Raw genomic sequence first — 20975 nt, 5'->3', positions numbered from 1 at the left:
GAAAAATCTAATTCAACTTCTCGAGTGGGGTCTCAAAGGGCGTAACCGTTAATTTAACACCATGTACTTTAAGAGTGAGGGGTCCCAAAAGGCGAAACCATCCTCTGCTACCATCTACTGATAGAGCGTTCCGTACTAATAATTTACCTGTATTTGGACGCTCTTTAGGCCGATGAATCTTTTGGCTAAGTGGGACTCTCCTCACCCGAGATCAGTCAATTTAATCAAATCAATAATCAATAACGAACATAAGCAATGCCCTGATCAACATAACACTTAACAATTAATCCAGAATACATTTCGGCGAACCCTGACCTTTCAGTCAGGAATAACCACACCAGTTTATTCAAAGTTAGTGAATTTATTTCCCTATATTAACAAAGCTAGCACAATGTAGATGTGTCTTAACACCAAATGATATACGTAAATGAACATTAATAGCTGTCCATAACGGCAAAACAAGTGCAATCTATGCAGCATTTGAATAACAAGGCATTCGATAATAGCAATGCAAATCACTAAAACTATAATCTGTAATGAGCTAATTGCATACATTTAGTCAGCATAACAAGGTCTCAAATTGCATCGTGCAACAAAAGGAATCCTCATCTAACCTCAAATTAGCATCGGCATGTGGGACTTCATGCAAAAACAATTTAGCAACATTAATTTAGAAAAACTCCTAGCTAGGGCTCTTATCAAAAATCAGCAGTTGGTTACCTAAAAAGAAAACACAATGCAATTGTACAATTTCCTTTCATATTTACCAAATTCAATCAGCATTCAAGGAGGTCTTCGTCTCACAGGTACCGTTTCTCGATCAGCATGGGACGGGGCAAAGGGGCAAGGTGGACGGGGCAATTGCCTCACGGCGGCAAAGGGACAAAACTATTACTTCATGCAAAGGGACGAATCAAAGTTAAAGTCTCTAGGGCGAGAATCATTTAAAGTCTCTTTCTCTCGATTAGAGAAAGCATCAAAGTCTCTTTCAAAATGGCGTCGCAGCAAGATGGGCCATAATAGCTGCAATGTCCTGCAAAATGGCGGGATGTCCAATAATGGCTGCAATGGCTGATAATAGCTGCAAAAAGGCTCCTTTCCTCTCGTGCACCTGGTTTAAATAGAGAACAGTTCAAATCCAGTAGGGTCTTCCATTGGAGGGTTCATAGGTTGACTTCAAATTATCCAATCAAAAACAACAGTTCTCAAGCTTTTACTTAAGCATACATTATCCTTGGAGACGGGTACGCAAGTTGCAACATTTTATACCAATTAACTCACTTTCAGAGCTTCCATTGTCCGCACCTGCAGATTGACCTTGGAGCAAAGAGAAAAATATGCCAGGCTGGCACGAAACCTTAAGATAATCATGTGAACGATCTCAGTGGAAAAGTACAGCTTCAAGCAAAAATACACGTTTAATAGCACATTGGAAAAATACGAGCATCTAAACAGTGAGACCAGGCAACTAGGCCAAAGCCTGCACTAAAGTAATGCTAAGCTAAAACGTTTCAAACAAGCAAATCATAGCACACGTTTATGATTATGTCGGATTAGTGCACTTCTAAGACATCACGTTATATAAAGCACGCTTATAAATGTTGGCAAACTACTCTGAGGGCACATTTTGTCCCCGTACAATCTTTATTAGTTCGGTTAAAGTCATACATAATTATTTCTACACTACGTTTATGCGCTAATAAATGTAAAACCTTCATTTCAGCTTCATTTTGCTGAAACCTAATCATATTGTTTACTCTTCCTCGTAGCAGCTTGCCAGGGTGATAGTATATTGCAAAAGAACCATTCCACTTCTTCACTGAAAAGAGTCATGCTGGTTACCCAAATGTGCAGCGTGTCATTTTATACAGCTTTCTTTATTGAAATTAAACTTGGACTCACTTGAAATATTCTCTTTCAAAATGAATGTTTTGAGCTGCTGTGAATTTTATTTCTAGAGGTGGTGACAGGCTTTCAGGTACGTGCTTAGGTCAAGGCCCTGTTCATGTCACTTGTATAAGATAATTCAGGGAGCAAATTAGCAAGTCAAGAAATGGGAAGTCTGAACTACTGTCAAAGCAGTTTCATTCTCTTTTCAAATAATCCAAAAATACCATTGCAGCATAAAACAGAGTATTCAATAAAAGAAGAAAGGAGGATTAACGGCAAAAAAGCACATCATAAGATATGAAACTTTGGAAATTATCTAGATATTGTTTGAAAAAACTCCTTTGATGGAAAGAAGGTGAAGAACGGTATGGGATCCTGTCCTGCGCACCTGTAATTGATATTTCCACATCCATTCATACCACCTAACCCTAAACACCCAAACATATTGCAGTCAGTGACCATGTGGCCTAATGGATAAGGCATCTGACTTCGAATCAGAAGATTGAGTGTTTGAGTCCCTTCATGGTCGAGTCTTTTTCTCACAGCACCCAACTTATCTTTACATACACACTGGAAACACACTCTTACAATACTCCTTTCACTCTCACTCATTAAGAAAGCCCAATGCAAACTGCACAATCAGTCACGTTATGCCTTCAGCATTGCTACTTTTCTGTCTTTCTGCCATACCAAAGTACCTCTTCATAAATGCCACGGATATGCAATACGTATACAACAATATGACATGGCACAATCATTCTGAACAGAACTGTGGGTAGATTCAGTGCAGGGAGTGTGTGCGTGCAGAAAGCAGAAACTATGCATGGGTAGAAGCTCTATGATTTTCTCCAGGAATAATGCAAATTGTCCCTCAGAAAAAGTATAGTACTAGAGAAGAATCATAAAGGATTGACACAATTGCTGCCTTTGCTGTTGCCCCAGTTGTGTAATCTGTCAAGGACTGGTCTCTTGCAGATTGAGGCACCTAGTTGCAATTGTGTGGTAAAAATCACCCTTACAACCATTTTTGCTATAAACTTGAGATCTTTCTGAGATACTATCTCACATACTTCTTATGAATGAGGAACTCTGAAATTGTCACATTCCAATTTGTACGTCCTTAAAACTATGCTGGTTATTCAAATGGGCAGATTGTTTTTTAAATTCCTTTCTGTCTCGAGTTGTAGTTATATTGATACAGAGGCATAATTGTTGAATGATATATATTGGTTTGATTGAAATATGTTCGTAGAGGTGGTGATAGGCTTTCTGTGTCTGTCTGAGAGCAAGGACCGGTTAACGTCTTTTTCCAAGAGCAGTTTGTTGTGAAAGGTATCAGGCAAAGGAGTATGTATTGTGATGTGGTTCTCTGACTGCTTCTGTCCACTTGCCAAAAGTTCCAAGGCCCTATGATAGCACAAAAACGGTAAGATTGAAGTGGTGGGTGCCGGAGGTTTAAAATGGTCAGTTTAATTAAAGACAGAAAAGTGAAACGAATGACTGCAGAAATACTGTATGTGGCCATGAACTGAGATGAAAGGATGATTTTGGAACTCTGTCTTGCAGATTACCCTCAATGCCGCAATGGATAGGGCACTACTCTCACAGACCAGGGTGTGTAAGTTTAAGTCTATCTGAGGTGCACACCCTGAACTAATACATTTTTGCTGAAACCTAATCATATTGTTTACTCTTCCTCGTAGCAGCTTGCCAGGGTGATAGTATATTGCAACAGAACCATTCCACTTCTTCACTGAAAAGAGTCATGCTGGTTACCCAAATGTGCAACGTGTCATTTTATACAGCTTTCTTTATTGAAATTAAACTTGGACTCACTTGAAATATTCTCTTTCAAAATGAATGTTTTGAGCTGCTGTGAATTTTATTTCTAGAGGTGGTGACAGGCTTTCAGGTACGTGCTTAGGTCAAGGCCCTGTTCATGTCACTTGTATAAGCTAATTCAGGGAGCAAATTAGCAAGTCAAGAAATGGGAAGTCTGAACTACTGTCAAAGCAGTTTCATTCTCTTTTCAAATAATCCAAAAATACCATTGCAGCATAAAACAGAGTATTCAATAAAAGAAGAAAGGAGGATTAAAGGCAAAAAAGCACATCATAAGATATGAAACTTTGGAAATTATCTAGATATTGTTTGAAAAAACTCCTTTGATGGAAAGAAGATGAAGAACGGTATGGGATCCGGTCCTGCGCACCTGTAATTGATATGTTCCACATCCAATCATACACCTAACCCTAAAAACCCAAACATATTGCAGTCAGTGACCATGTGGCCTAATGGATAAGGTGTCTGACTTTGGCTCAGAAGATTGAGGGTTCGAATCCCTTCGTGGTTGAGTCGTTTTCTCACAGCACCCAACTTATCTTTACATACAAACTGGAGGCACACTCTTACAATACTCCTTTCACTCTCACTCATTAAGAAAGCCCAATACAAACTGCACAATCAGTCACGTTATACCTTCAGCATTGCTACTTTTCTGTCTTTCTGCCATACCAAAGTACCTCTTCATAAATGCCACGGATATGCAATACGTATACAACAATATGACATGGCACAATCATTCTGAACAGAACTGTGGGGAAATTCAGTGCAGGGAGTGTGTGTGCGTGCAGAAAGCAGAAACTATGGATGCGGAGAAGCTCTATGATTTTATCCAGGAATAATGCAAATTGTCCCTCAGAAAAAGTATAGTACTAGAGAAGAATAATAAAGGATTGACACAATTGCTGCCTTTGCTGTTGCCCCAGTTGTGTAATCTGTCAAGGACTGGTCTCTTGCAGATTGAGCCACCTAGTTGCAATTGTGTGGTAAAAATCACCCTTACAACCATTTTTGATATAAACTTGAGATCTTTCTGAGATACTATCTCACAGACTTCTTATGAATGAGGAACTCTGAAATTGTCACATTCCAATTTGTAAGTCCTTAAAACCATGGTGGTTATTCAAATGGGCAGATGGTTTTGTAAATTCATTTCTGTCTCGAGTTGTAGCTATATTGATACAGAGGCATAATTGTTTGAATGATATATATTGGTTTGGTTGAAGTATGTTAGTAGCGGTGGTGATAGGCTTTCTGTGTCTGTCTGAGAGCAAGGACCGGTTAACGTCTTTTTCCAAGAGCAGTTTGTTGTGAAAGGTATCAGGGAAAGGAATATGTATTGTGATGTGGTTCTCTGACTGCTTCTGTCCACTTGCCAAAAGTTCCAAGGCCCTATGATAGCACAAAAACGGTAAGATTGAAGTGGTGGGCGCCGGAGGTTTAAAACGGTCAGTTTAATTAAAGACAGAAAAGTGAAACGAATGACTGCAGAAATACTGTATGTGGCCATGAACTGAGATGAAAGGATGATTTTGGAACTCTGTCTTGCAGATTAACCTCAATGCCGCAATGGATCGGGCACTACTCTCACAGACCAGGGTGTGTAATTTTAAGTCTATCTGAGGTGCACACCCTGAACTAATACATTTTTGCTGAAACCTAATCATATTGTTTACTCTTCCTCGTAGCAGCTTGCCAGGGTGATAGTATATTGCAACAGAACCATTCCACTTCTTCACTGAAAAGAGTCATGCTGGTTACCCAAATGTGCAGCGTGTCATTTTATACAGCTTTCTTTATTGAAATTAAACTTGGACTCACTTGAAATATTCTCTTTCAAAATGAATGTTTTGAGCTGCTGTGAATTTTATTTCTAGAGGTGGTGACAGGCTTTCAGGTACGTGCTTATGTCAAGGCCCTGTTCATGTCAGTTGTATAAGCTCATTCAGGCAGCAAATTAGCAAGTCAAGAAATGGGAAGTCTGAACTACTGTCAAAGCAGTTTCATTCTCTTTTCAAATAATCCAAAAATACAATTGCAGCATAAAACAGAGTATTCAATAAAAGAAGAAAGAAGGATTAACGGCAAAAAAGCACATCATAAGATATGAAACTTTGGAAATTATCTAGATATTGTTTGAAAAAACTCCTTTGATGGAAAGAAGATGAAGAACGGTATGGGATCCTGTCCTGCGCACCTGTAATTGACATGTTCCACATCCATTCATACCACCTAACCCTAAACACCCAAACATGTTGGAGTCAGTGACCATGTGGCCTAATGGATAAGGCAACTGACTTCAGATCAGAAGATTGAGGGTTCAAGTCCCTTCATGGTTGAGTCGTTTTCTCACAGCACCCAACTTATCTTTACATACAAACTGTAAACACACTCTTACAATACTCCATTCACTCTCACTCATTAAGAAAGCCCAATGCAAACTGCACAATCAGTCATGTTATTCCTTCAGCATTGCTACTTTTCTGTCTTTCTGCCATACCAAAGTACCTCTTAATAAATGCCACGGATATGCAATACGTATACAACAATATGACACGGCACAATCATTCTTAAGAGAACTGTGGGTAGATGCAGTGCAGGGAGTGTGTGCGTGCAGAAAGCAGAAACTATGCATGCGTAGAAGCTCTATCATTTTCCCCAGGAATAATGCAAATTGTCCCTCAGAAAAAATATAGTACTGGAGAAGAATCATAAAGGATTGACACAATTGCTGCCTTTGATGTTGCCCCAGTTGTGTAATCTGTCAAGGACTGGTCTCTTGCAGATTGAGGCACCTAGTTGCAATTGTGTGGTAAAAATCACCCTTACAACCATTTTTGCTATAAACTTGAGATCTTTCTGAAATACTATCTCACAGACTTCTTATGAATGAGGAACTCTGAAATTGTCACATTTCAATTTGTACGTCCTTAAAACTATGCTGGTTATTCAAATGGGCAGATTGTTTTTTAAATTCCTTTCCGTCTCGAGTTGTAGTTATATTGATACAGAGGCATAATTGTTGAATGATATATATTGGTTTGATTGAAATATGTTCGTAGAGGTGGTGATAGGCTTTCTGTGTCTGTCTGAGAGCAAGGACCGGTTAACGTATTTTTCCAAGAGCAGTTTGTTGTGAAAGGTATCAGGCAAAGGAGTATGTATTGTGATGTGGTTCTCTGACTGCTTCTGTCCACTTGCCAAAAGTTCCAAGGCACTATGATAGCACAAACACGGTAAGATTGAAGTGGTGGGTGCCGGAGGTTTAAAATGGTCAGTTTAATTAAAGACAGAAAAGTGAAACGAATGACTGCAGAAATACTGTATGTGGCCATGAACTGAGATGAAAGGATGATTTTGGAAATTACCCTCAATGCCGCAATGGATAGGGCACTACTCTCACAGACCAGGGTGTGTAAGTTTAAGTCTATCTGAGGTGCACACCCTGAACTAATACATTTTTGCTGAAACCTAATCATATTTTTTACTCTTCCTCGTAGCAGCTTGCCAGGGTGATAGTATATTGCAACAGAACCATTCCACTTCTTCACTGAAAAGAGTCATGCTGGTTACCCAAATGTGCAGCGTGTCATTTTATACAGCTTTCTTTATTGAAATTAAACTTGGACTCACTTGAAATATTCTCTTTCAAAATGAATGTTTTGAGCTGCTGTGAATTTTATTTCTAGAGGTGGTGACAGGCTTTCAGGTACGTGCTTAGGTCAAGGCCCTGTTCATGTCACTTGTATAAGCTAATTCAGGGAGCAAATTAGCAAGTCAAGAAATGGGAAGTCTGAACTACTGTCAAAGCAGTTTCATTCTCTTTTCAAATAATCCAAAAATACCATTGCAGCATAAAACAGAGTATTCAATAAAAGAAGAAAGGAGGATTAACGGCAAAAAAGCACATCATAAGATATGAAACTTTGGAAAATTATCAAGATATTGTTTGAAAAAACTCCTTTGATGGAAAGAAGATGAAGAACGGTATGGGATCCTGTCCTGCGCACCTGTAATTGATATGTTCCACATCCATTCATACCACCTAACCCTAAACACCCAAACATATTGCAGACAGTGACCATGTGGCCTAATGGATAAGGCATCTGACTTTGGATCAGAAGATTGAGGGTTTGAGTCCCTTCATTGGTGAGTCTTTTTCTCACAGCACCCAACTTATCTTTACATACAAACTGGAAACACACTCTTACAATACTCCATTCACTCTCACTCATTAAGAAAGCCCAATGCAAACTGCACAATCAGTCACATTATGCCTTCAGCATTGCTACTTTTCTGTCTTTCTGCCATACCAAAGTACCTCTTCATAAATGCCACGGATATGCAATACGTATACAACAATATGACATGGCACAATCATTCTGAACAGAACTGTGGGTAGATTCAGTGCAGGGAGTGTGTGTGCGTGCAGAAAGCAGAAACTATGGACGCGGAGAAGCTCTATGATTTTATCCAGGAATAATGCAAACTGTCCCTCAGAAAAAGTATAGTACTAGAGAAGAATAATAAAGGATTGACACAATTCCTAGCCTTTGCTGTTGCCCCAGTTGTGTAATCTGTCAAGGACTGGTCTCTTGCAGATTGAGCCACCTAGTTGCAATTGTGTGGTAAAAATCACCCTTACAACCATTTTTGCTATAAACTTGAGATCTTTCTGAGATACTATCTCACAGACTTCTTATGAATGAGGAACTCTGAAATTGTCACATTCCAATTTGTAAGTCCTTAAAACCATGGTGGTTATTCAAATGGGCAGATTGTTTTGTAAATTCATTTCTGTCTCGAGTTGTAGCTATATTGATACAGAGGCATAATTGTTTGAATGATATATATTGGTTTGGTTGAAGTATGTTAGTAGCGGTGGTGATAGGCTTTCTGTGTCTGTCTGAGAGCAAGGACCGGTTAACGTCTTTTTCCAAGAGCAGTTTGTTGTGAAAGGTATCAGGCAAAGGAGTATGTATTGTGATGTGGTTCTCTGACTGCTTCTGTCCACTTGCCAAAACTTCCAAGGTCCTATGATAGCACAAAAACGGTAAGATTGAAGTGGTGGGTGCCGGAGGTTTAAAATGGTCAGTTTAATTAAAGACAGAAAAGTGAAAAGAATGACTGCAGAAATACTGTATGTGGCCATGAACTGAGATGAAAGGATGATTTTGGAACTCTGTCTTGCAGATTACCCTCAATGCCACAATGGATAGGGCACTACTCTCACAGACCAGGGTGTGTACATTTAAGTCTATCTGAGGTGCACACACTGAACTAATACATTTTTGCTGAAACCTTATCATATTGTTTACTCTTCCTCGTAGCAGCTTGCCAGGGTGATAGTATATTGCAACAGAACCATTCCACTTCTTCACTGAAAAGTGTCATGCTGGTTACCCAAATGTGCAGCGTGTCATTTTATACAGCTTTCTTTATTGAAATTAAACTTGGACTCACTTGAAATATTCTCTTTCAAAATGAATGTTTTGAGCTGCTGTGAATTTTATTTCTAGAGGTGGTGACAGGCTTTCAGGTACGTGCTTAGGTCAAGGCCCTGTTCATGTCACTTGTATAAGCTAATTCAGGGAGCAAATTAGCAAGTCAAGAAATGGGAAGACAGAACTACTGTCAAAGCAGTTTCATTCTCTTTTCAAATAATCCAAAAATACCATTGCAGCATAAAACAGAGTATTCAATAAAAGAAGAAAGGAGGATTAACGGCAAAAAAGCACATCATAAGATATGAAACTTTGGAAATTATCTAGATATTGTTTGAAAAAACTCCTTTGATGGATAGAAGATGAAGAACGGTATGGGATCCTGTCCTGCGCACCTGTAATTGATATGTTCCACTTCCAATCATACCACCTAACCCTCAACACCCAAACATTTTGCAGTCAGTGACCATGTGGCCTAATGGATAAGGCGACTGACTTTGGATCGGATGACTGAGGGGTCGAGTCCTTTCATGGATGAGTCTTTTTCTCACAGCACCCAACTTATCTTTACATACAAACTGGAAACACACTCTTACAATACTCCTTTTACTCTCACTCATTAAGAAATCCCAATACAAACTGCACAATCAGTCACGTTATGCCTTCAGCATTGCTACTTTTCTGTCTTTCTGCCATACCAAAGTACCTCTTCATAAATGCCACGGATATGCAATACGTATGCAACAATATGACACGGCACAATCATTCTTAACAGAACTGTGGGTAGATGCAGTGCAGGGAGTGTGTGCGTGCAGAAAGCAGAAACTATGCATGCGTAGAAACTCTATGATTTTCTCCAGGAATAATGCAAATTGTCCCTCAGAAAAAGTATAGTACTGGAGAAGAATCATAAAGGATTGACACAATTGCTGCCTTTGCTGTTGCCCCAGTTGTGTAATCTGTCAAGGACTGGTCTCTTGCAGATTCAGGCACCTAGTTGCAATTGTGTGGTAAAAATCACCCTTACAACCATTTTTGCTATAAACTTGAGATCTTTCTGAAATACTATCTCACAGACTTCTTATGAATGAGGAACTCTGAAATTGTCACATTCCAATTTGTACGTCCTTAAAACTATGCTGGTTAGTCAAATGGGCAGATTGTTTTTTAAATTCCTTTCTGTCTCGAGTTGTAGTTATATTGATACAGAGGCATAATTGTTGAATGATATATATTGGTTTGATTGAAATATGTTCGTAGAGGTGGTGATAGGCTTTCCGTGTCTGTCTGAGAGCAAGGACCGGTTAACGTCTTTTTCCAAGAGCAGTTTGTTGTGAAAGGTATCAGGCAAAGGAGTATGTATTGTGATGTGGTTCTCTGACTGCTTCTGTCCACTTGCCAAAAGTTCCAAGGCCCTATGATAGCACAAAAACGGTAAGATTGAAGTGGTGGGTGCCAGAGGTTTAAAATGGTCAGTTTAATTAAAGACAGAAAAGTGAAACGAATGACTGCAGAAATACTGTATGTGGCCATGAACTGAGATGAAAGGATGATTTTGGAACTCTGTCTTGCAGATTACCCTCAATGCCGCAATGGATCGGGCACTACTCTCACAGACCAGGGTGTGTAATTTTAAGTCTATCTGAGGTGCACACCCTGAACTAATACATTTTTGCTGAAACCTAATCATATTGTTTACTCTTCCTCGTAGCAGCTTGCCAGGGTGATAGTATATTGAAACAGAACCATTCCACTTCTTCACTGAAAAGAGTCATGCTGGTTACCCAAATGTGCAGCGTGTCATTTTATACAGCTTTCTTTATTGAAATTAAACTTGGACTCACTTGAAATATTCTCTTTCAAAATGAATGTTTTGAGCTGCTGTGAATTTTATTTCTAGAGGTGGTGACAGGCTTTCAGGTACGTGCTAAGGTCAAGGCCCTGTTCATGTCAGTTGTATAAGCTCATTCAGGCAGCAAATTAGCAAGTCAAGAAATGGGAAGTCTGAACTACTGTCAAAGCAGTTTCATTCTCTTTTCAAATAATCCAAAAATACAATTGCAGCATAAAACAGAGTATTCAATAAAAGAAGAAAGGAGGATTAACGGCAAAAAAGCACATCATAAGATATGAAACTTTGGAAATTATCTAGATATTGTTTGAAAAAACTCCTTTGATGGAAAGAAGATGAAGAACGGTATGGGATCCTGTCCTGCGCACCTGTAATTGACATGTTCCACATCCATTCATACCACCTAACCCTAAACACCCAAACATGTTGGAGTCAGTGACCATGTGGCCTAATGGATAAGGCGACTGACTTCAGATCAGAAGATTGAGGGTTCAAGTCCCTTCATGGTTGAGTCTTTTTCTCACAGCACCCAACTTATCTTTACATACAAACTGTAAACACACTCTTACAATACTCCATTCACTCTCACTCATTAAGAAAGCCCAATGCAAACTGCACAATCAGTCATGTTATTCCTTCAGCATTGCTACTTTTCTGTCTTTCTGCCATACCAAAGTACCTCTTAATAAATGCCACGGATATGCAATACGTATACAACAATATGACACGGCACAATCATTCTTAAGAGAACTGTGGGTAGATGCAGTGCAGGGAGTGTGTGCGTGCAGAAAGCAGAAACTATGCATGGGTAGAAGCTCTATGATTTTCTCCAGGAATAATGCAAATTGTCCCTCAGAAAAAATATAGTACTGGAGAAGAATCATAAAGGATTGACACAATTGCTGCCTTTGATGTTGCCCCAGTTGTGTAATCTGTCAAGGACTGGTCTCTTGCAGATTGAGGCACCTAGTTGCAATTGTGTGGTAAAAATCACCCTTACAACCATTTTTGCTATAAACTTGAGATCTCTCTGAAATACTATCTCACAGACTTCTTATGAATGAGGAACTCTGAAATTGTCACATTCCAATTTGTACGTCCTTAAAACTATGCTGGTTATTCAAATGGGCAGATTGTTTTTTAAATTCCTTTCCGTCTCGAGTTGTAGTTATATTGATACAGAGGCATAATTGTTGAATGATATATAGTGGTTTGATTGAAATATGTTCGTAGAGGTGGTGATAGGCTTTCTGTGTCTGTCTGAGAGCAAGGACCGGTTAACGTCTTTTTTCAAGAGCAGTTTGTTGTGAAAGGTATCAGGCAAAGGAGTATGTATTGTGATGTGGTTCTCTGACTGCTTCTGTCCACTTGCCAAAAGTTCCAAGGCCCTATGATAGCACAAAAACGGTAAGATTGAAGTGGTGGGTGCCGGAGGTTTAAAATGGTCAGTTTAATTAAAGACAGAAAAGTGAAACGAATGACTGCAGAAATACTGTATGTGGCCATGAACTGAGATGAAAGGATGATTTTGGAAATTACCCTCAATGCCGCAATGGATAGGGCACTACTCTCACAGACCAGGGTGTGTAAGTTTAAGTCTATCTGAGGTGCACACCCTGAACTAATACATTTTTGCTGAAACCTAATCATATTTTTTACTCTTCCTCGTAGCAGCTTGCCAGGGTGATAGTATATTGCAACAGAACCATTCCACTTCTTCACTGAAAAGAGTCATGCTGGTTACCCAAATGTGCAGCGTGTCATTTTATACAGCTTTCTTTATTGAAATTAAACTTGGACTCACTTGAAATATTCTCTTTCAAAATGAATGTTTTGAGCTGCTGTGAATTTTATTTCTAGAGGTGGTGACAGGCTTTCAGGTACGTGCTTAGGTCAAGGCCCTGTTCATGTCACTTGTATAAGCTAATTCAGGGAGCAAATTAGCAAGTCAAGAAATGGGAAGTCTGAACTACTGTCAAAGCAGTTTCATTCTCTTTTCAAATAATCCAAAAATACCATTGCAGCATAAAACAGAGTATTCAATAAAAGAAGAAAGGAGGAATAAAGGCAAAAAAGCACATCATAAGATATGAAACTTTGGAAAATTATCAAGATATTGTTTGAAAAAACTCCTTTGATGGAAAGAAGATGAAGAACGGTATGGGATCCTGTCCTGCGCACCTGTAATTGATATGTTCCACATCAATTCATACCACCTAACCCTAAACACCCAAACATATTGCAGACAGTGACCATGTGGTCTAATGGATAAGGCGTCTGACTTTGGATCAGAAGATTGAGGGTTTGAGTCCCTTCATGGGTGAGTCTTTTTCTCACAGCACCCAACTTATCTTTACATACAAACTGGAAACACACTCTTACAATACTCCATTCACTCTCACTCATTAAGAAAGCCCAATGCAAACTGCACAATCAGTCACATTATGCCTTCAGCATTGCTACTTTTCTGTCTTTCTGCCATACCAAAGTACCTCTTCATAAATGCCACGGATATGCAATACGTATACAACAATATGACATGGCACAATCATTCTGAACAGAACTGTGGGTAGATTCAGTACAGGGAGTGTGTGTGCGTGCAGAAAGCAGAAACTATGGACGCGGAGAAGCTCTATGATTTTATCCAGGAATAATGCAAACTGTCCCTCAGAAAAAGTATAGTACTGGAGAATAATAATAAAGGATTGACACAATTGCTAGCCTTTGCTGTTGCCCCAGTTGTGTAATCTGTCAAGGACTGGTCTCTTGCAGATTGAGCCACCTAGTTGCAATTGTGTGGTAAAAATCACCCTTACAACCATTTTTGCTATAAACTTGAGATCTTTCTGAGATACTATCTCACAGACTTCTTATGAATGAGGAACTCTGAAATTGTCACATTCCAATTTGTAAGTCCTTAAAACCATGGTGGTTATTCAAATGGGCAGATTGTTTTGTAAATTCATTTCTGTCTCGAGTTGTAGCTATATTGATACAGAGGCATAATTGTTTGAATGATATATATTGGTTTGGTTGAAGTATGTTAGTAGCGGTGGTGATAGGCTTTCTGTGTCTGTCTGAGAGCAAGGACTGGTTAACGTCTTTTTCCAAGAGCAGTTTGTTGTGAAAGGTATCAGGCAAAGGAGTATGTATTGTGATGTGGTTCTCTGACTGCTTCTGTCCACTTGCCAAAAGTTCCAAGGCCCTATGATAGCACAAAAACGGTAAGATTGAAGTGGTGGGTGCCGGAGGTTTAAAATGGTCAGTTTAATTAAAGACAGAAAAGTGAAAAGAATGACTGCAGAAATACTGTATGTGGCCATGAACTGAGATGAAAGGATGATTTTGGAACTCTGTCTTGCAGATTACCCTCAATGCCGCAATGGATAGGGCACTACTCTCACAGACCAGGGTGTGTACGTTTAAGTCTATCTGAGGTGCACACACTGAACTAATACATTTTTGCTGAAACCTTATCATATTGTTTACTCTTCCTCGTAGCAGCTTGCCAGGGTGATAGTATATTGCAACAGAACCATTCCACTTCTTCACTGAAAAGAGTCATGCTGGTTACCCAAATGTGCAGCGTGTCATTTTATACAGCTTTCTTTATTGAAATTAAACTTGGACTCACTTGAAATATTCTCTTTCAAAATGAATGTTTTGAGCTGCTGTGAATTTTATTTCTAAAGGTGGTGACAGGCTTTCAGGTACGTGCTTAGGTCAAGGCCCTGTTTATGTCACTTGTATAAGCTAATTCAGGGAGCAAATTAGCAAGTCAAGAAATGGGAAGACAGAACTACTGTCAAAGCAGTTTCATTCTCTTTTCAAATAATCCAAAAATACCATTGCAGCATAAAACAGAGTATTCAATAAAAGAAGAAAGGAGGATTAACGGCAAAAAAGCACATCATAAGAGATGAAACTTTGGAAATTATCTAGATATTGTTTGAAAAAACTCCTTTGATGGAAAGAAGATGAAGAACGGTATGGGATCCTGTCCTGCGCACCTGTAATTGATATGTTCCACATCCATTCATACCACCTAACTCTAAACACCCAAACCCATTACAGTCAGGGACCATGTGGCCTAATGAATAAGGCGTCAAAGTTTGGATCAGAAGATTGAGGGTTCGAGTCCCTTCATGGTTGAGTCTTTTTCTCACAGCACCCAACTTATCTTTACATACAAACTTGAAACACACTCTTACAATACTCCTTTCACTCTCACTCATTAAGAAAGCCCAATGCAAACTGCACAATCAGTCACGTTATGCCTTCAGCATTGCTACTTTTCTGTCTTTGTGCCATACCAAAGAACCTCTTCGTAAATGCCACGGATATGCAATACGTATGCAACAATATGACACGGCACAATCATTCTTAACAGAACTGTGGGTAGATGCAGTGCAGGGAGTGTGTGCGTGCAGAAAGCAGAAACTATGCATGCGTAGAAGCTCTATGATTTTCTCCAGGAATAATGCAAATTGTCCCTCAGAAAAAATATAGTACTGGAGAAGAATCATAAAGGATTGACACAATTGCTGCCTTTGCTGTTGCCACAATTGTGTAATCTGTCAAGGACTGGTCTCTTGCAGATTGAGGCACCTAGTTGCAATGGTGTGGTATAAATCACCCTTACAACCATTTTTGCTATAAACTTGAGATCTTTCTGAGATACTATCTCACAGACTTCTTATGAATGAGGAACTCTGAAATTGTCACATTCAAATTTGTACGTCCTTAAAACTCTGCTGGTTATTCAAATGGGCAGATTGTTTTTTAAATTCCTTTCTGTCTCGAGTTGTAGTTATATTGATACAGACGTATAATTGTTGAATGATATATATTGGTTTGATTGAAATATGTTCTTAGAGGTGGTGATAGGCTTTCTGTGTCTGTCTGAGAGCAAGGACCGGTTAACGTATTTTTCCAAGAGCAGTTTGTTGTGAAAGGTATCAGGCAAAGGAGTATGTATTGTGATGTGGTTCTCTGACTGCTTCTGTCCTCTTGCCAAAAGTTCCAAGGCCCTATGATAGCACAAAAACTGTAAGATTGAAGTGGTGGGTGCCGGAGGTTTAAAATGGTCAGTTTAATTAAAGACAGAAAAGTGAAACGAATGACTGCAGAAATACTGTATGTGGCCATGAACTGAGATGAAAGGATGATTTTGGAGCTCTGTCTTGCAGATTACCCTCAATGCCGCAATGGATCGGGCACTACTCTCACAGACCAGGGTGTGTAATTTTAAGTCTATCTGAGGTGCACACCCTGAACTAATAAATTTTTGCTGAAACCTAATCATATTGTTTACTCTTCCTCGTAGCAGCTTGCCAGGGTGATAGTATATTGCAACAGAACCATTCCACTTCCTCACTGAAAAGAGTCATGCTGGTTACCCAAATGTGCAGCGTGTCATTTTATACAGCTTTCATTATTGAAATTAAACTTGGACTCACTTGAAATATTCTCTTTCAAAATGAATGTTTTGAGCTGCTGTGAATTTTATTTCTAGAGGTGGTGACAGGCTTTCAGGTACGTGCTAAGGTCAAGGCCCTGTTCATGTCACTTGTATAAGCTAATTCAGGGAGGAAATTAGCAAGTCAAGAAATGGGAAGTCTGAACTACTGTCAAAGCAGTTTCATTCTCTTTTCATATAATCCAAAAATACCATTGCAGCATAAAACAGAGTATTCAATAAAAGAAGAAAGGAGGATTAACGGCAAAAAAGCACATCATAAGATATGAAACTTTGGAAATTATCTAGATATTGTTTGAAAAAACTCCTTTGATGGAAAGAAGATGAAGAACGGTATGGGATCCTGTCCTGCGCACCTGTAATTGATATGTTCCACATCCATTCATACCACCTAGCCCTAAACACCCAAACATATTGCAGTCAGAGACCATGTGGCCTAATGGATAAGGCGTCTGACTTCGGATTAGAAGATTGAGGGTTCGAGTCCCTTCATGGTTGAGTCTTTTTCTTACAGCACCCAACTTATCTTTACATACAAACTGGAAAAACACTCTTACAATACTCCTTTCACTCTCACTCATTAAGAAAGCCCAATGCAAACTGCACAATCAGTCACGTTATGCCTTCAGCATTGCTACTTTTCTGTCTTTCTGCCATACCAAAGTACCTCTTCATAAATGCAACGGATATGCAATACGTATACAACAATATGACATGGCACAATCATTCTGAACAGAACTGTGGGTAGATTCAGTGCAGGGAGTGTGTGCGTGCAGAAAGCAGAAACTATGCATGGGTAGAAGGTCTATGATTTTCTCCAGGAATAATGCAAATTGTCCCTCAGAAAAAGTATAGTACTAGAGAAGAATCATAAAGGATTGACACAATTGCTGCCTTTGCTGTTGCCCCAGTTGTGTAATCTGTCAAGGACTGGTCTCTTGCAGATTGAGGCACCTAGTTGCAATTGTGTGGTAAAAATCACCCTTACAACCATTTTTGCTATAAACTTGAGATCTTTCTGAGATACTATCTCACAGACTTCTTATGAATGAGGAACTCTGAAATTGTCACATTCCAATTTGTACGTCCTGAAAACTATGCTGGTTATTCAAATGGGTAGATTGTTTTTTAAATTCCTTTCTGTCTCGAGTTGTAGTTATATTGATACAGAGGCATAATTGTTGAATGATATATATTGGTTTGATTGAAATATGTTCGTAGAGGTGGTGATAGGCTTTCTGTGTCTGTCTGAGAGCAAGGACCGGTTAACGTCTTTTTCCAAGAGCAGTTTGTTGTGAAAGGTATCAGGCAAAGGAGTATGTATTGTGATGTGGTTCTCTGACTGCTTCTGTCCACTTGCCAAAAGTTCCAAAGCCCTATGATAGCACAAAAACGGTAAGATTGAAGTGGTGGGTGCCGGAGGTTTAAAATGGTCAGTTTAATTAAAGACAGAAAAGTGAAACGAATGACTGCAGAAATACTGTATGTTGCCATGAACTGAGATGAAAGGATGATTTTGGAACTCTGTCTTGCAGATTACCCTCAATGCCGCAATGGATAGGGCACTACTCTCACAGACCAGGGGGTGTAAGTTTAAGTCTATCTGAGGTGCACACCCTGAACTAATACATTTTTGCTGAAACCTAATCATATTGTTTACTCTTCCTCGTAGCAGCTTGCCAGGGTGATAGTATATTGCAACAGAACCATTCCACTTCCTCACTGAAAAGAGTCATGCTGGTTACCCAAATGTGCAGCGTGTCATTTTATACAGCTTTCTTTATTGAAATTAAACTTGGACTCACTTGAAATATTCTCTTTCAAAATGAATGTTTTGAGCTGCTGTGAATTTTATTTCTAGAGGTGGTGACAGGCTTTCAGGTACGTGCTTAGGTCAAGGCCCTGTTCATGTCACTTGTATAAGCTAATTCAGGGAGCAAATTAGCAAGTCAAGAAATGGGAAGACAGAACTACTGTCAAAGCAGTTTCATTCTCCTTTCAAATAATCCAAAAATACCATTGCAGCATAAAACAGAGTATTCAATAAAAGAAGAAAGGAGGATTAACGGCAAAAAAGCACATCATAAGAGATGAAACTTTGGAAATTATCTAGATATTGTTTGAAAAAACTCCTTTGATGGAAAGAAGATGAAGAACGGTATGGGATCCTGTCCTGCGCACCTGTAATTGATATGTTCCACATCCATTCATACCACCTAACTCTAAACACCCAAACCCATTGCAGTCAGGGACCATGTGGCCTAATGGATAAGGCATCAAACTTTAGATCAGAAGATTGAGGGTTCGAGTCCCTTCATGGTTGAGTCTTTTTCTCACAGCACCCAACTTATCTTTACATACAAACTGGAAACACACTCTTACAATACTCCTTTCACTCTCACTCATTAAGAAAGCCCAATGCAAACTGCACAATCAGTCACGTTATGCCTTCAGCATTGCTACTTTTCTGTCTTTCTGCCATACCAAAGTACCTCTTCATAAATGCCACGGATATGCAATACGTGTGCAACAATATGACACGGCACAATCATTCTTAACAGAACTGTGGGTAGATGCAGTGCAGAGAGTGTGTGCGTGCAGAAAGCAGAAACTATGCATGCGTAGAAGCTCTATGAATTTCTCCAGGAATAATGCTAATTGTCCCTCAGAAAAAATATAGTACTGGAGAAGAATCATAAACGATTGACACAATTGCTGCCTTTGCTGTTGCCCAAATTGTGTAATCTGTCAAGGACTGGTCTCTTCCAGATTGAGGCACCTAGTTGCAATTGTGTGGTATAAATCACCCTTACAACCATTTTTGCTATAATCTTGAGATCTTTCTGAGATACTATCTCACAGACTTCTTATGAATGAGGAACTCTGAAATTGTCACATTCCAGTTTGTACGTCCTTAAAACTCTGCTGGTTATTCAAATGGGCAGATTGTTTTTTAAATTCCTTTCTGTCTCTAGTTGTAGTTATATTGCTACAGTGGCATAATTGTTGAATGATATATATTGGTTTGATTGAAATATGTTCGTAGAGGTGGTGATAGGCTTTCTGTGTCTGTCTGAGAGCAAGGACCGGTTAACGTCTTTTTCCAAGAGCAGTTTGTTGTGAAAGGTATCAGGCAAAGGAGTATGTATTGTCATGTGGTTCTCTGACTGCTTCTGTCCACTTGCCAAAAGTTCCAAGGCCCTATGATAACACAAAAACTGTAAGATTGAAGTGGTGGGTGCCGGAGGTTTAAAATGGTCAGTTTAATTAAACACAGAAAAGTGAAACGAATGACTGCAGAAATACTGTATGTGGCCATGAACTGAGATGAAAAGATGATTTTGGAACTCTGTCTTGCAGATTACCCTCAATGCCGCAATGGATAGGGCACTACTCTCACAGACCAGGGTGTGTAAGTTTAAGTCTATCTGAGGTGCACACCCTGAACTAATTCATTTTTGCTGAAACCTAATCATATTGTTTACTCTTCCTCGTAGCAGCTTGCCAGGGTGATAGTATATTGCAACAGAACCATTCCACTTCTTCACTGAAAAGAGTCATGCTGGTTACCCAAATGTGCAGCGTGTCATTTTATACAGCTTTCTTTATAGAAATTAAACTTGGACTCACTTGAAATATTCTCTTTCAAAATGAATGTTTTGAGCTGCTGTGAATTTTGCTGTGAGGTGGTGACAGGCTTTCAGGTACGTGCTTAGGTCAAGGCCCTGTTCATTTCACTTGTATAAGATAATTCAGGGAGCAAATTAGCAAAGTCAAGAAATGGGAAGTCTGAACTACTGTCAAAGCAGTTTCACTCTATTTTCCAATAATCCAAAAATACCATTGCAGCATAAAACAGAGTATTCAATAAAAGAAGAAAGGAGGATTAACGGCAAAAAAGCACATTATAAGATATGAAACTTTGGAAATTATCTAGATATTGTTTGAAAAAACTCCTTTGATGGAAAGAAGATGAAGAACGGTATGGGATCCTGTCCTGCGCACCTGTAATTGATATGTTCCACATCCATTCATACCACCTAACCCTAAACACCCAAACATAAAACAGTCAGTGACCATGTGGCCTAATGGATAAGGCGTCTGACTTCGGATCAGAAGATTGAGGTTTCGAGTCCCTTCATGATTGAGTCTTTTTCTCACAGCACCCAACTAATCTTTACTTACAAACTGGAAACACAATCTTACAATACTCCTTTCACTCTCACTCATTAAGAAAGCCCAATGCAAACTGCACAATCAGTCACGTTATGCCTTCAGCATTGCTACTTTTCTGCCTTTCTGCCATACCAAAGTACCTCTTCATAAATGCCATGGATATGCAATACGTATGCAACAATATGACACGGCACAATCATTCTTAACAGAACTGTGGGTAGATGCAGTGCAGGGAGTGTGTGCGTGCAGAAAGCAGAAACTATGCATGGGTAGAAGCTCTATGATTTTCTCA

The 20975-nt window shown here is 39.3% G+C and overlaps 2 non-coding genes across 2 annotated transcripts; both read left to right on the top strand.

Moving 5' to 3' along the window:
* Positions 1-4170: 4170 nt before the first annotated feature.
* Positions 4171-4243, top strand: TRNAQ-UUG (transfer RNA glutamine (anticodon UUG)). The gene has a single exon. It is a non-coding gene; the product is annotated as a tRNA-Gln (tRNA).
* Positions 4244-16932: 12689 nt separating this feature from the next.
* Positions 16933-17005, top strand: TRNAR-UCG (transfer RNA arginine (anticodon UCG)). The gene has a single exon. It is a non-coding gene; the product is annotated as a tRNA-Arg (tRNA).
* The last annotated feature ends 3970 nt before the right edge of the window (positions 17006-20975 follow it).

The sequence above is a fragment of the Pleurodeles waltl genome, chromosome 4_1, assembly GCF_031143425.1.
Source record: "Pleurodeles waltl isolate 20211129_DDA chromosome 4_1, aPleWal1.hap1.20221129, whole genome shotgun sequence".
In the NCBI taxonomy this organism is placed as follows: Eukaryota; Metazoa; Chordata; class Amphibia; order Caudata; family Salamandridae; genus Pleurodeles; species Pleurodeles waltl.
Note: the sequence above shows the minus strand (reverse complement) of the source record. Positions and strands in the feature narration are given on the sequence as shown.